The 15,644-nt window shown below is 44.5% G+C and overlaps 1 protein-coding gene across 1 annotated transcript in view; it reads right to left on the bottom strand.

The window, feature by feature from the left end:
- POU2F1 (POU class 2 homeobox 1) overlaps window positions 1–15,644 on the bottom strand; it is a 237,633-nt gene that overhangs the window by 26,686 nt on the left and 195,303 nt on the right. The gene's annotated exons all lie outside the window — the stretch shown is intronic.

Raw genomic sequence — 15,644 nt, 5'->3', positions numbered from 1 at the left:
TCCATTTCACTGCATATCACAGTCTGGACAACAGGCATTATTCATCCACTTGGTCTTATAGTTGAGTTTAACTCTTGGCAAGAGAGCATGGATCATATTTAGGAGGTTCAGTAATGATGTTGGAGTCGATGCAATTGGCACAATGTTATCTACAAATGGGAATATCTAGAGGACTTCAACATCTATAGGGAATCCTTTTGTGTGAACTACACACTGGACATATTCCATGACAGTGGTAAAGATACAATTTCCTGTATTATGCCTTGCTTGATATGCGTGATATTAAAAGAAAATTGACCAAAATCACCTTTGCTGTTACTTAAAGAAGTCTTGTGGGCAGCTAGGTGGTGCAGTGGATAAAGTACCAGCCCTGGATTCAGGAGGACCTGAGTTCAAATGTGACCTTAGACACTTGACACTTAGTAGTCGTGTGACCCTGGGCAAGTCACTTAACCCCCATTGCCCCGCAAAAAAAAAAGAAAAAGAAAAGAAAAAAAAAAAAGAAATCTTGTAAGAACTGTCATATCCAGAGGAGGCATACTGAATCAATTACTTTTTAGTGTTAATAAACAATAAACACAATGATACTTCATATTGTCTATGACTTTCATTCAATTGTGTGACTAAAGATGTGGTCTGTTTAGAACATCATTTGTACACTATCATTTCCTTCTCATGCTTTCATTATGGGTGCCTTCGATAAAGGGGTTATTATTCTCATAAAATTTTGCAAATATGAGAAAATATGCATATGGACCAATAGTTTTTGATTTTTTTCACTCACTTTTTGGGGGGATAAAAATAAGATCTGAGATTTTTTTCTAGGCCTTTGGTATTTGCTTCTCTTTTAACAACCTTGAAAATTCATCCATGCCCTTCAAAATTATGTTGTCTACGGTACAGAACTCCTATGTGCATATTGGGGCTAGTTCAGCTGTTCTTCCCATTTTTGTTTTCTTCAATGGTATTTCTACTTCCTCAATTAAAAAAAAAAATCATAGGTCATCTGAAATGGTAGAAAGGAAGAAGGTTACCTTTATTAGCCTTGTGCATTTTCCATCAGGACTACTTTATATCCCTGGAGTCTGGGCACTTAGGCCAGGGTTTATAAGAGGCTACCTCAGAGTAAAAGTTCTTATTCTGTTGCTATTTGCTAGGTTAGTCATCATGTAGTGTGATTGAGGGTGACTAATCTAGAAAAGCAGTGGTGGAGTCTCTGAGATGAATAACATTGTTTACTCAGAGAACGGAAAAGAGGAAGACTAATTTGAGGGGGGAAAATTAACAATTTTAACAATCTGTTCTTTTCTTTTTATATTATATTTGAATATTCCAATGCCATCCCTCCCCCCATTCCCCACCTAAGCTAGAAAATACCTGAGCTCTCTAATTGTTCTCAGCAGTTTCCAATACTCAAATAACATGTCCCAATGCACAGTTCAGAAAGCCTAGTGCCTGTACCGGAATTATTTCAGATAAGTTAAACATATCAAAAAATAAGGATATGGTCCTATCAATTAAATGATCCACTTTGTCAAATTTCATCAGAGAAGGCAAAAACTGACGGAGGTCATGAAAACTATATTCTACTTGCTCCAGCTCTCTTTAAGTAGAATGTAAGACAAATGGATTAGCAAAGAAAATCTGATGCTGCTGCTACTAAAGTTGGCTCAGACTGACCCCAGAAATGGTAAAAAATAAAACAAAACTTTTTCTTTGGTATGGGGTTTTTGTTTTTTTTTTTTGGTGAGGCAATTGGGGGTTAAGTGATTTGCCCAGGGTCACACAGCTAGTAAATGTCAAGTGTTTGAGGCTGGATTTGAATTCAGGTCCTCCTGACTCCAGGGCCAGTGCTCTATCCACTGCACCACCTAGCTGCCCCCAAAATGTTTTGTTTTTTTTTTTTTAAAAAGAAGGTGATGGAATTAAAAATTCAACAACTACTTGTTAAGTGCCTATTCTGTACAAAGTGTAGAGGCAAGATGGCTAAGGAAACAAAAGTGCCTGCTTTAAAGTCAATAAAGGGGTGGGGTTATTTTGTCTGTTCAGTCATATCCAACCCTTCTTGCCAAGATACTGGAGAGGCTCACCACTGCCTTTTCCAGTTCCTGATGCAAACAGGGTTGAGTGACTTGCCCAGAGTCAAGTGTGTAAAGGCAGATTTGAACTCATGAAGCTGAGTCTCTCTGACTCCAGGTCTGGCACTCTACCCACTGCACCACCTAGCTGGCCGTGAGTCAAGAAGACAGACCTAACTGTGATTGTGGCCAAATCATGCAATCTCTCTGTGCCTCAGGAAGCTCCCAAAGCTGGTCAGCGGAGTTATACATTAGCTGCAATTTATATTGGTGGAGGGAGTTCTCATACTGGGAGCTGCATCAGAAGCCAAAACCTCTTCTGTGTATGTGCACATAAACACCATAGGTGTTTGCACTTTAGTGCAAGACAGTGTCTTATTGTGATGGTTCAATGAGATCCTATTTGTAAGGCAGTTAGCAGAACTGCCCCTGTTTAGGTACACAGCAGGACCATAGAAATTCTTATTTCCTTCCCTTACGTTCTGTTGGGGGTGGGGTTCCCAATGTCTATATAATTAAGTAAGCAGACAGCCATCTGGGTAATGAGAGAGCACTAACGCCTGGGCTGGGATTTGCCTCCTGGAGTAGGCAGCACTTGCACATCCCAAACCCAGGAAGGGGGAGCCACAACATGGCTCTCATCTGTCCTCTTCCCTTCACTTCCATGAGTCATCTCTCCACTGAACTGCAGGGGTCTGCTCCCTGGTCTCCTTGCTTCCTCTCTCCAAGGTACCTTCCCCACATCTGCCCAAGTGATATTCCTAAGGCACAGGTCTGACCACGTCCCATCCTCCGTGGTGCGGTCAAACTGGCCTTGATGGTCCATCTCCCATCTCCAGGCCTTGCCGCTGGCTCCTCCAGCTCCCATTTCCCACAGCAATGCAGGTCTTCCTCTTCTCCACATTTTAAAGGGTTAGCTCATACACTATCTTCTGCTGAAACCTTCTGTGACTCCCCTTTTTATCCTCTAGCTATTTTGCAGATATCTCTTTCAATGGTGGGAATTGCGATTACATACTGGGTATATGGTAGCATTAGGAGCCCAAGGGTTCAAACAAACAGGCACTTTCCCCAAATCCTATTCCAATATCCTCCAATAGAAGCTGTGCTCAAGACAGTTAAAAACCAGTTCAGGAAGTAAACATAAAAACTGCTGGCACAAGAGCTGAAAAGCAGAGATCAAGGAGGTTACCCGGACTCACCAGAGCTCCTCACCCAAGCCCGAACAGCTCCTGTATCCTTCTTTTGCCCAAAGGGCCCCCAGCCGGGTCCAAGCTCCATCAGCCTGAGGCCAACCCCAACAGCATGCCAACCTTACTGCTCAAAACAGACCCAGCCAGGTGGTGGGGGTGGGGGTTGTGCAGGTGCCTCCCCAGCTCCAGTCTGGGTCCACAGCTTCACTTCCCAGCCCTCTGCCACCAGGAGCATTGGTGGCCAGTGTCACAAACAACGGCCTACCTGCTCATCCTTGTGGCCAACCTGAAGAGGTCCCTTGTGGACCCAATTCCTCTTGCTGGCTGCCCACAGGGAATTTGTGCCCTCCCTCTAAGTCGCCTGCATTTGTACAAGCTGTTTGCCTTGCAGAGACTTCGAGTTCTCTGCTTACTGGGGGCTGTTTCATTCTCTTCTTTGTGTTTCTCTCTCCCCCACATCCCCCACCCCTTGGGTTGAGCACAGTTCTGGGCACCCAGCAGACGTCTAATAAATGTTTATATGCTTATTGATTCATCCTTAGGCTGTAAAGCTTGTATGGCATTTCAGAGACACCGAGGTCATCATTAGACCTGTGACTTAATGAAGATTATTTTGGAGGGTGGGTAGAGAGGATGGATCAGAAAAGGAAAAGCTTGAATGTCAGCAGGCCACATAAGAGGCTACTGCAATAGTGTAGTCAAGGGAATGAGGGAAGTGGGTAGAGATGAGAAGGGGGCAGATGAAGAAGACTCTGGGGAGGCTAAAATTAATACAACTTGGCCTCTGACCGGACAGAGGGATGTGAGGCAAGTGAAGAGTGGAGGATAACTACAGACACCTGTGATGGAAACAGGAAAGGAAAAGGAGTAGTTCTGAAAAGAAAAAGAGGAGATGTTTCAGACACCATCTATAGGACAACCAGTGGGAAATGTCCAATAGGCAGCACCATATCTCAAGAGAAACACTAGGGATGGACAGAGAGAGCTAGAAGTCACTGGCACAGATGTGGTAACAACCCATGAGGAGTCATGGAGAGGAAGGCCAGAGCTTGGGGTACCCCACATGAAATGATTTAGCAAAGTACTGAAAAAGAGTGGCCAGACAGGCTGGAGCAGAAGCAAGAGAGGGCAGCTGCATGAAAATCCAAAGAGATGTCCAGGAAGAAAGGTGGTCACCGGTGTTAAAAGGGAGAGAGCTCAAAGAAGTTAGGATAGAGAGAAATTTATCAGTTAAACAACTGGCACTAAGAGAAAAATGTTTTTGTAAGGAGCTAGATTATAAGGGTTGGGCAGCAAGTGGGTGGTAAACCAGAGACAGGAAAAGCAGATTCTTCTATCTAGGACATAGGCAATAAAATGGAAGAAAGATGGAGGGCAGCTGATGGGAGGCTAGGGCCAAGTAAATGTCATTTGGGGGGGGGGCGGGGCAATGAGGTTTAAGTGACTTGCCCAAGGTCACACAGCTAGTAAGTGTCAAGTGTCTGAGGCTGGATTTGAACTCAGGTCCTCAGAAATCCAGGGCAGGTGCTTTATCCACTGCACCACCTAGCTGCCCCCCAATTTAAAAAAAAATGTTTTTGTTTTGGGGGCAGGGCAATGAGGGTTAAGTGACTTGCCCAGGGTCACACAGATAGTAAGTGTCAAGTGTCTGAGACCAGATTTGAACTCAGGTTCTCTTGAATCCAGGGTAGGTGCTTTATCCACTGCACCACCTAGCTGCCCGGAATGCCATTTTAAAAAGGGGGCCAACACCTAGACATATGAGCAGATGGCAATACAGGAGGCACAGGGTAGCTGGTGGTGCAGTGCATAGAGTGCTGGGCCTGGAGTCAGGAAGACTCCTCTTCCTGAGCTCAAATCTAGCCTCAGACACTTACTAGCTGCATGACCCTGGGCAAATCACTTGACCCTTTTTTTGTCTCAGTTTCCTCACTTGTAAAATGAGCTGGAGAAGGAAATGGCAAACCACTGTAGTATCTTTGTTCAAGAAAACTTCAAAAGGGGTCATGAAGAGTGAGATATGGCTGAAAAACAACTAAACAACAACAGGAGTCAGTAGAAATGGAGATGCTGGGAGGGAGTGATAGATGGCACAACCTTTCTGAAGGGTAGAAGTTGGCAATCTTGGCACAAAGAAGGGCCATTTCTTCCTCCTAGCCTGGTATAAAGTAGGAGAGGATAGGTGAAGCTGTAGAAGAATTTTAAGGTGTGAAGGAAGGAAAATGAGTTCATGAGAGATGGACTTCATTTTTTCATAAGGTAAGCCCACTTGCTGAGAGAAAGAAATAGAGGGTTAAGATAGGGAGCTTGCACATAGCAGGTCATTAAAATGGTTTGTTCTAGGGGCGGCTAGGTGGTGCAGTGGATAAAGCACCAGGAGTACCTGAGTTCAAATCCGGCCTCAGACACTTTACACTTACTAGCTGTGTGACCCTGGGCAAGTCACTTAACCCACATTTCCCCGCCAAAAAAAAAAAAAGGTTTGTTCTTAAGAGAAGAGAGAACATAGGGAATAGACCTTTGAGGGGAGTATGATAAATCAAACAATAAAGGACAAAATAATATTTGTATAGTAGTGAAGGCTGAGATTAGATTTCTGCTTCTTAAACTTTTTCTACTTGTGACCCCTTTTCACCTGAAAAATTTTTATGAGACCCCAGGTATGCAGGTGTATAAAACAGGTATACATAACCTTTTACTGTTGCCAAATTTTTCATGACTCTCCACCCCCCACCCCAACATTCAGTTACTCGACCCTACAGTTTAAGCAGCTAGGGTCTAGATGATGTGAATTCTTAGTGGATCGAGCTGACTTGGTTATGTGACCTTTTACAGAGCTGTCTAGCCATTGAGGATTAGAAATAAAGAAGGATGGCTGGTAGGTTATGAGTGTTGAAAGGTGGACCAAAGGCCAAAGGATTCAGGGTGGAGGACAGTACATAAGTGAACGAACTGTCCAAGCGAAGGGTAAAGCCAGAAGAAGAGCGATCAGCTGAGAGATCGGGAGTGGCGGAGGCACTGGCCAGGTGAAGATGAAGAATGGGTTAGGAATGAGGCAGAGGGAGAGAAGAGTTTCAGAATGTGAGCCCACTGAGGGGGCCGACTTCTAAGATGCAGGTTGAGGTCGACTGAGGACGCTGAGAAGGTTTCTGCTTTGCCAAGAAAACCCCCAATAGGGTCATGAAGAGTAGGACATGATGAAAAGACTGAACAACTGCTTTAGAATTAACTCCTATCAGAGAGCATGTATAACACTCTCTAATGTTTAAAGAATTAGCGGCTTCAGGTACTTCAAAAACGAAACAAAAACTAGAAAAGATCCGGTGCTGATCTTGCTGCAGTACCATCCTCACCTCATCACTGGATTGGACTCAAGAGATCAGGTAGTATAAAAGCCCCCTCATTGTCAAATTCCCATATGGCTGAAGGACGGATGGCTCGTAGAATTCTGGAGCTAGTGGGGATGCCAGAAATCACTTAACCCTTTTACGGATGAGGAAAATGAAGTCAGTGAAATAGCTTGCCTAAACACTGCACATAAAAAAGTTAAACATCTAAAATATCATGTGATTTAAAGGCAGTGAGCATGACAAGTCTTGTTCTTAGACTCACCTCTGAACAATTCAAAGCAGTGTTAGAAGCATAACTCATGGAAGAAAAAGGAGCAGTTCTTAATTAGAGGTCTCTTTTACTGTAGGCAGCGAAACACATAAAAGCACAGCCTAACACTAATAACACTGCCACCCATTCACTGAGCCAATGAACGACCACACCCCATGTCCACCTTGATCTGAAACAATTAACACTTTTCTGATATTCTGGAACCCTGATGGATCTTCTGATCCAATGAACAGCAATGTTCCTTGTTCTCCACTGCTACTTCAATAGACTAAACCAAATTAATGCAGTTGGGAATGTTTTAAGCAAGTCCTGAGAGGACTTATTTATTATTATTATTTTTTTGGCAGGGCAATGAGGGTTAAGTGACTTGCCCAGGGTCACAGAGATTTGAACTCAGGTCCTTCTGACCCCAGAGCCAGTGCTTTATCCACCCCGAGGGGATTTATTTTTAAGAAAGTTCTCACCACGGTATGAACACATTCTGATTTATTCTACATTGCTGCACATCCAGTTTCCTTAGAACACCATTCCATTGCTCTTCCCTTTGGAGGAAGAGGAGAACGACCACTCCATGAAGTCTTGAGTCTGTTCTTTGGCCTTCCTTCAGCTCCCACATATCCTTTCACCCGAGCTGCCCAAGGTTCTGAGGGGGCCTAACCCTACCTGAACTCATTCCATATCCCCCCCCCCCATCCCAGTGATTCATCATCCTCACCCCTGACCTCTCTCACACTGCCTGATCCCTTATTCCCATTTCCCTCAACCCAACCTCTCAGGGTCTAGAGCTGCCTATACTTTCCCATGTGCCTGTGAAATGCCTGCTCCAAGGTAAACAAACTTGTTTTCATTTTCAATCTTTTCCTTTCTAAATCCTTCCACCTTATCTATCTCCCTGAAACCTGGCTACTTGCTGATGACAGTCTCCTTGGCCTCTCTTTCCAACACTGGATGCATGTTTTACTCATTCTTCTGACTCACTGGTCAAGGTCAGGGAGCTGGATCTTGTTCCCCATAGCCAATTCGAGGCTTTCCCCCTACTGCCATCACTCTGTGCCCTCTCCTCCTTTAAAGCTCACTCAATCCACAGCCACCATCCAATCAAAATTTGGTAGCTGTTGTTCACCAGTCTAAGTCATTGCCCTTCGTTTCTCAATAACTTCAGTGCCTGGCTCAAGTTCTTTCCTCCTCAATTCCTGCTCTCTTGCTAGGGGACTTGTGAAATACATTTTGATACTCCTTCAAACATCTTGACCTCACAGTTCTGATGTGGGGAGGTGGGTTTAATCGATCCATTTGATTGTGAGGCATCCCAAAGAATTACAAACAAGACTCAATGACTCATGGTAACTAGGAAACATAGTTCTGTATCAAAGAAAAAGGACTTACTTGAGGTCATAAATCTGCCCAGTCAGATCTCTGTTGGGCACTGCAAATGGCACCAAACTATCAACTCCACAGCACACAGGAATCACTGGAAAGACCTTGCTGCGAGATCAGCTGCCAGGTCCATTCACCTGTCCACCCTAGCCTTGGCCCCCTTATATGGTCCTGTGCCCTTTGCACCCACCACTGGGACCCCTCAAACCTCCCCCTCCTTAAACCAATACAAGGACAGGGGAAGATTGGCAGATAGATTTTAAAACTGCTGCCCTTGGGGACAGCTAGTTGGCACAGTGGATAGAGCACTGGCCCTGGATTCAGGAGGACCTGAGCTCAAATCCAGCCTCAGACACTTGACACTTACTAGCTGTGTGACCCTGGGCAAGTCACTTAAACCCAATTGCCTCACCAAAAAAAAAAAATCTGTTGTCCTCATTATTCCCTAGATTGGGTATCAAACATGAGGCTATGCTTACAAATTTAACACTGGCAATAGAATAAATTTCTAATTCCACTGCATTAGGGTTACAAGAATTGGAAATTCTCTGGCAAATGTGGTCCTGGACTAAGGAAGTGTCTATATGGTTCAGACATCAACAATTCTTGGAAGGTTGAGTTCCACGTACAGAGGTTACCTGGATGGCTGACAATTGTTTGCTTCATCCAGTTTTTCATGTACCTCTTGGATTTATTTTGTACTTGGGTCCCTGTTGTCCCTTAGTCTGTTAATCATTTGTGTTTTGTGCTGTGGTCCTTGCATTTGTAATTCTGGCTCCTAGATCTCCCTCAACTCATAGACCCTCTGTGGGCCCCTACGCCGCCCCCACTCAGCAGGAAGTAGATACAGAAGAAAAGACCTTGGTCCCTTTTCCCAGGGTATATGAAAAGGGGGGAGTGATGGAGGAAGCAAAAAGGGGTTAACAGATAAACCAAGGCTTGAGTCCTTATTAACAGTACTTAAAAGAGTTAATAGAGAAACTACAAGAGGGTTTGTCCCTATCAACCTTCACCATCAACAGAGACAATAAGCAGGGACCATTAACTATTAATAGGCATTAATATTCCTAGATGACAGGACACCTAGAAACCAGATCTTAACTAAAGAGATATCCTCTGGACCTGACAAGTTTAAGTATATCTTTAGGAACATGTGTGGAAAGGACCAAATGTGTCCTTAGGTTCACCTTATGATGGGTAAACCCCCAAAACACACCTCTCTCTAAGGAAAAAGGTACTCACCTCAGAGGTTGTCTTAGGACCCCCAGGAAGTCCAAATTAGGATAAGACCTCCTACTTAACCTCCCTGAAGATTAAGATAATGAGGAGATAACCTACTTTTTCTCACTATAAATATAACTATTCTTCATCCCCCTATTTGAGAGACACCTATCTTCATGGTGCTCTCCCTGTCGTCAACAATCTTTCAATAAAACTTGGGAAACGGAGTCACTGAGTCTTTTAATTCTTTGGGATGCCTCATGATCAGTTTGATCAATTAAACCCACCCCCACATCAGTTCCTCATCTTACTTTTTTCACAGAATCCTCTCCTCTACCTCACCTTAGCCATACACAAAGGTGGTCACACTCTTGATCTGGCTAGGACCACCACTTTCATGTTCATGAGCTCTGAAACCCCTTATCTGTTACAATTTCTCCCTCTGCCTTACAAGACCTTGTCCTCACAGTGACTTTTAATCCTTCAACCTCTCAGTTCTTTCTAGGCCATCATTGCAGTACCAGCTGTACATGCTTGCCTTACCCATCTTAACCCTCTGGTGAACCTGTTCGGCTTGACACTGTCCCCTTTTCTTGATTCCCTGGCCCTTTTATCATACTGCCAATCTTGCCCTCCCAAGCCTCAGCCTTGAATCAGGATCCCACTATCTGCCCCTTAGCTACGACACATACATTGTTGAACAAAACTGGAGTAAATCACTAAAGAATTGTGAGAAAATAATTATTAATAATGGATTTCTTGGGAGGGACCCAGAAATCAGTTTCTCAGTATTCTACCCCCACCCTGCAGAAAGTTCAGTTTTCTTTGCTCTGGGACAAACCCAAGGGAACAAAAGAAATGGAGATAGATTCTTTTGTCTGGCTCAGAGAAGGATCAAGTCACACCAAGATAATGGACTTTGCCTTAAGCAACTTAAGTGAGAGTCTTCTGTATACTTTCCCCGCCCCACCCTTGTCATCAGTAGAATTCATTTTAATGTGGACCACCATGTCAACCAATGGAATTGAGTGATGCTAGTCAATTAGTTTTGATCAATGTATAGTGATCCTCCTTTATCAAAGGAGGATAAAAACCCTTGGAAGAGGCTATGAACTCTCTTGGGGGGCTTGTAGGTATTTTGGGGCTTTTGCTAACTGGCATGCTGAAGCTCTCTTCCTGCTTTCTTTACCACGTGGCCTGAGACCATGAGAAGTTAGACACACATATGGTCAATCCTTTACTGATGTAATATTAATTAATTAAAAATATGGTTACCCAAAACTGATATCTACAACAATAGTCATTATTTTTTAAAAATATGCAATGCTGACTGGTTGCACTACATTACGCCAATTAACTTACTATTCCACTCACTACTGGCATGTTTAAACATTTCAATCCTTCTCAAAATTCCCAAGGCTCTGTCGTCTCCCCCTCTCTCAGCTGAGAACCTTGCCTCATTGGCCACTGACAGCGTCTCACAACACCCAGATGCCTTCTGTTTCTATTTCCTCTTTCATCCCCATCTTACACGAAGAGATGGCCTTTATTCATGCCAAGACCCATCCCTCTCCATGTACAGGGGATTCCACTCCACTCCAGCTTCTCTAACAGTTTGCATTCTCTGTCACACACACACTTTCACTTACCTCTTTTGGCTGCTTCTCCACTGCCTACACAAATGTCCAGCCTCCCCTAGCCTCAAAAAAACTATCACTTGATCCATTCAATCCCACTCTCTACAGTCCAGTATCTCTTCTTTTCCTTCTGTAGCTAAATTCCTTGAGAAGGCCATCAATAATCAATGCCTCCACTTTCCTCTCACTCTTTTAAACTTGACAGTTTGACTTCATTATTCAACTGAAACCTCTCCACAGTTACCAATGATTTTTTCCTAACTGCCAGATCTAATGGATTTTTCTTGTAAGTCCTCATCCTTCTTGACTTCTCTGCAGCCTCTGAAACTGTTGATCCCTCTCTTCTCTTCTTGTGGATACTCTCTTTATTTTCTTCTCTTCTCCCTCTATACAATTTTATTTGGTGATCTTATCAGCTCCCATGGATTCAATCATCTCTATATTGATGATTTTCAGATCTTCTCATGCAGCCCTCACCTTTCTCCTAAACTACAGACTCATTATGGGGAAAATGGATGGGGGTTTGGGATAGGGGTAGGGGATTGGCGCCCAAGGTTGCAGAGTACAGGAAATTTCTCTTTCCTTTTGGCACACAAAACCAGGAGTAGGAACCTCCCTTTGGGTTTCTTCCCCCCTCTCCCACCTGACTCAACCTCTTGTTTGAGTCATGGAGAGGTAAAGGTGGTCAACTTTTGCATGCGACAGCGATGGGCAGACATGGGGCAGAAAGTGAGTGTTCCTAAAGGTTCACCTCTGGGGTGCATCCTAAGAGACTGGATTAAATTAGAACTTACAAATTTGAGAAAGAGATGCATGATCTCTTATTGTAACATTCTTTGGCCAAAATATCAGTTGGAATCCCAAGAAAATTGGCCTTTACATGGAACTTTTAACCATAATACCCTTTTGCAACTGGACAAGTTTTGCAGGCATGAAGGGAAATGGACAGAGATTCCATACATACTGGTCTTTATGGCTTTAAGCCAGAGGTCAAAAGGAAAGGAACAGAATATGCCCAGAAAAACCAACTGAATCTAAGGAGGCTATGGATAACCCTAAAAGGCCTCCTTCCTCACAGAATTCAATGATTTCTTAGATGACTGCCTCCTGCTGGTAGAAAATCACTGCAAGTCCAAGCGATTAGCTAACCTTTCTGGCACACCCTCCTCCTGTGGGACCCCATCCCCTCCTGCTCCTCAGCCTCACACCTCGCCTGTTCCTCCCTTCACCCCTTCTTCCCTACCTGCCTCTGTCCCTACGGGTCAACCACTGTCATACCATTCTATGACTGGGCCTCCTCTTTGCCCCCCAGCTGATCTCAGAAGCAACCTCCTGTGCCCTCCACAGCTGAGCTCCGACCACACTTGGAGTGGACGTCAGTACGCTTCTGTTTGCCCCACCCAAAAGCTGTCTCCACAGTCTATACAGCTGTACCCCTGTCACAATCTGGGGGGCTATAATATGCTCCCCATTCTCCTATTTTTTCCATTCAGCAGCTGCTCCCATCTGCTTTACCTAAACAGCAGTTACCTACACCCATTCCCCCAGTTCCCCCCACCCCCTCCCCTCCCCACTCCACAGCCAAAGACTGCTACCCCTCCCCCACCCCCTTCACAAACTAACCTGGCTCCTCCACACAATCCTCTGGCTCCACCTCCACCCAAGCCACCTGTTTCATTAGCCCTCTCATTCCTTCCTCAACCCATTTCACCCAGGTCCCTCCCTACCAGTCTTCCAGGGCTCCCCTGCTTCCATTAAGGGAATTTCCCATTGGGAAGGGTACAACCTTACTTCATGTTCCTTTTTCCTTGAGTGGTTCATCTCGGATTAAAGAGAAATTGGGGTGTTACTCAGAGAACCCCATAAAGTTCACAGATGGCTTTAAGTCTGTGACAATGCAGTTTGACCTTTCCTGGACCGACTTGCAAATTATTCTTGCCAGATGTTGTACCCCCATGAGAAAAAAACAGACTTGGGACCTGGCTGTACAAGTGGGTGACGAACACTCACAGGGTGGAAATTGGGCTGGGGTTCCTGGAACTACAGCTGTTCCAACTGTAGACCCAAGATGGGACTATCATGATAGAGAAGACAGAGCCCATAGAAACCACATGGTCACCTACCTTGTTGAGAGAATGAGAAGAGGGATTAAGAAACAAGTCAATTACAAGAAGGTGAAGGAGATCACAGAGGGGCCAGAGGAAAACTGAGCTCTTTTTATGAGTCGCCTCATGGACTCTCTGAAAAAATATACTAATCTGGATGCAGGAATAACAGTCCTCAATATACATTTTATCAGCCAATCTGCTCCTGACATTAGGAGAAAACTCCAGAAATGAGCCTGGGGTCCCCAAACTCCACGCTCACAATTCCTTGATGTTGCTTTTCAGATTTTTTTTTTTATAACAGGGACCTTACAGTAGCCAAAGAGAGAGAAAAGAAGGCTCATGCTGCTCCATAGAACAAGCTTCACTAATAGCAGCAGCCATCTTGTCTGCTACCAGCAGATCTTCAGGTGGCCGAGATTCCAGCAACTGTAGTAAACTGCGATACTGGAATGGGGGATGCTCCTCAAAGATGAGGCCACCTCTCCTAACTCCTTGTCCCCAGTGCAGCCTCCAAGAGGTTGGCCGAGCAAAAACCCAGCTCCCTGTAGTCCAGTCTCCTGTGGACTCGGAATTCAGGGGGCTGAGTCCTGGCCAGCCCCTTGTTACTGACATCTCTACGGCCAAGCCCAGGATCAAGCTGGACGTAGGAGGTAAGTCTATGGATGACACAGAGGTGACCCCTGTCTTATTCAGGTCTCATTCAGGTCCTACTATTCCATCAAAGCTGCAGGTTGTGGGGAGTAGGGAAAGACCCCTTAAACGTAGGCCAACAATGCCTTTAAAGTGTATGCGTGAAGATCACAAATTCCATCATCCCTTCCTGGTTTTACCATCTTTACCTTGGCCCTTGTTAGGGTGTGATGTCAAGAAAAAGCCAGCTCAGTGAGAAGTTCCTAGCTTATGGGCTCTTAGTTCACTGCATAGACCAGAAGAAATAACCTGTAGCTATCTCACAGTTGTTGATCTGTTTACTGCTACTCTTAAAAATCTTTCGTGGTAGAATAGTTTAAAATTGGGAATTATTTGTAATGTGTAAAAGTTGCAAAGAAAAATTTTTTTAGTCTAACCATTGAACTGCACAGAATTAAGCTTTGATATGATTACTTAACTCTCCTAAGGCAGGCCACCCCCTGTCTTGCATTCAGCCTTGTCGGCCTCCCCAGGAAAAGAAGCCGCTATACTTGACTCCTTTTCTGATAAGTCTCTGAGGTATGGGTGGAGAGTTTTTGTGTAGGGAGTGTAGCATATTTCGACTGAATTGGGAACACCTGATTGATAATTGATTGGTTTTGCTTCAAGTTAAAAAAAAAAACACAACCTCCTAATATTGTTTTAAGGTATTGTGTGTCTAAATTTTCTTATAATGTATACATTTTAAAACTGAATCAGAAATACCTTAAGAACACCTTATTTGATGTGCACTCTTGTCACCTTAAGTCTTTTTTGATTTTTTTTTTTGTCTGGGACTCCTAAATTTTTGTTTAAGTCTGTTCCATCTAGGCTCAAGGCTTCAACCTTATAGCTTCTAGTGTGCCTATGTGTCATCTCCCACCCTCTGGACCTCACATCTCCTCACACTTTCTGGACCAGGTCTTCCCCACTTCGCCCCTAACCCTGCCACCCCCCCCCCAACCCTGCCCTGGTGATTTCTTTGACCCTGCTCAGCTTGAAGCAGTTACAGAAGAATCTTCACTCCCTTTCCTTATATATAGAGAAGTGGGGATAATGTTATAGGCCTAGTGTACCCCAGAAGTTCTCTGGGGTACATCAAAGAACCTTCTCCTTGAGAAACTAAACCAAAGGACAGACACACCTAAAGAGATAAGTGGCACCAGATTGGGACTGAGCTAGCTCCAGGACCCCCACCCTTCATTCCAGTCTCCCCCACCCCTGGGAGATAAGATTAGGTATGGCTGCTGCCTTTGTGCTGTGAGGAGGAGAGAGATGGCCCCTCACCCAACTTCCCTCAGCCACCACCAGCAGGGGAGGGTCCTCCCCCAATAAGGGAACTTTCCACAGTCAGATGATCCCCCATAAGTCCTCTATCTGCCTGTCTCCTGCTCAAGGAGATAGGTATCTCAGAGCCATGCTCTGTGCCATGCCTTCTCCCCATGAGAAGAAGTCCAAGGATTTCTCTCTTGGTTTCCTTTCCCTAGCCCCTAAATAAACTATCATTTTATTCTACTTAGTTTTGTGTGCAAGAGGGTGTAATTCTTTAAAGAGGAATTCCTAAGAACCCCAACTCCTACTCCTATCCCCAAGCCCCACCCTATTTCCCTCATAACAGACTCGCCTCTCCAGCGGCCTATTAGACAGATCAAACTGACATTCCATAGTCATATTAAACTTAACACGTCCAAACCAAACTCATTAACTTTCCTTGAAGGCCCTCCCCCTTCCCAAATTTCC

Source organism: Dromiciops gliroides, chromosome 4 (assembly GCF_019393635.1).
Source record: "Dromiciops gliroides isolate mDroGli1 chromosome 4, mDroGli1.pri, whole genome shotgun sequence".
NCBI classification, from domain to species: domain Eukaryota; kingdom Metazoa; phylum Chordata; class Mammalia; order Microbiotheria; family Microbiotheriidae; genus Dromiciops; species Dromiciops gliroides.
Note: the sequence above shows the minus strand (reverse complement) of the source record. Positions and strands in the feature narration are given on the sequence as shown.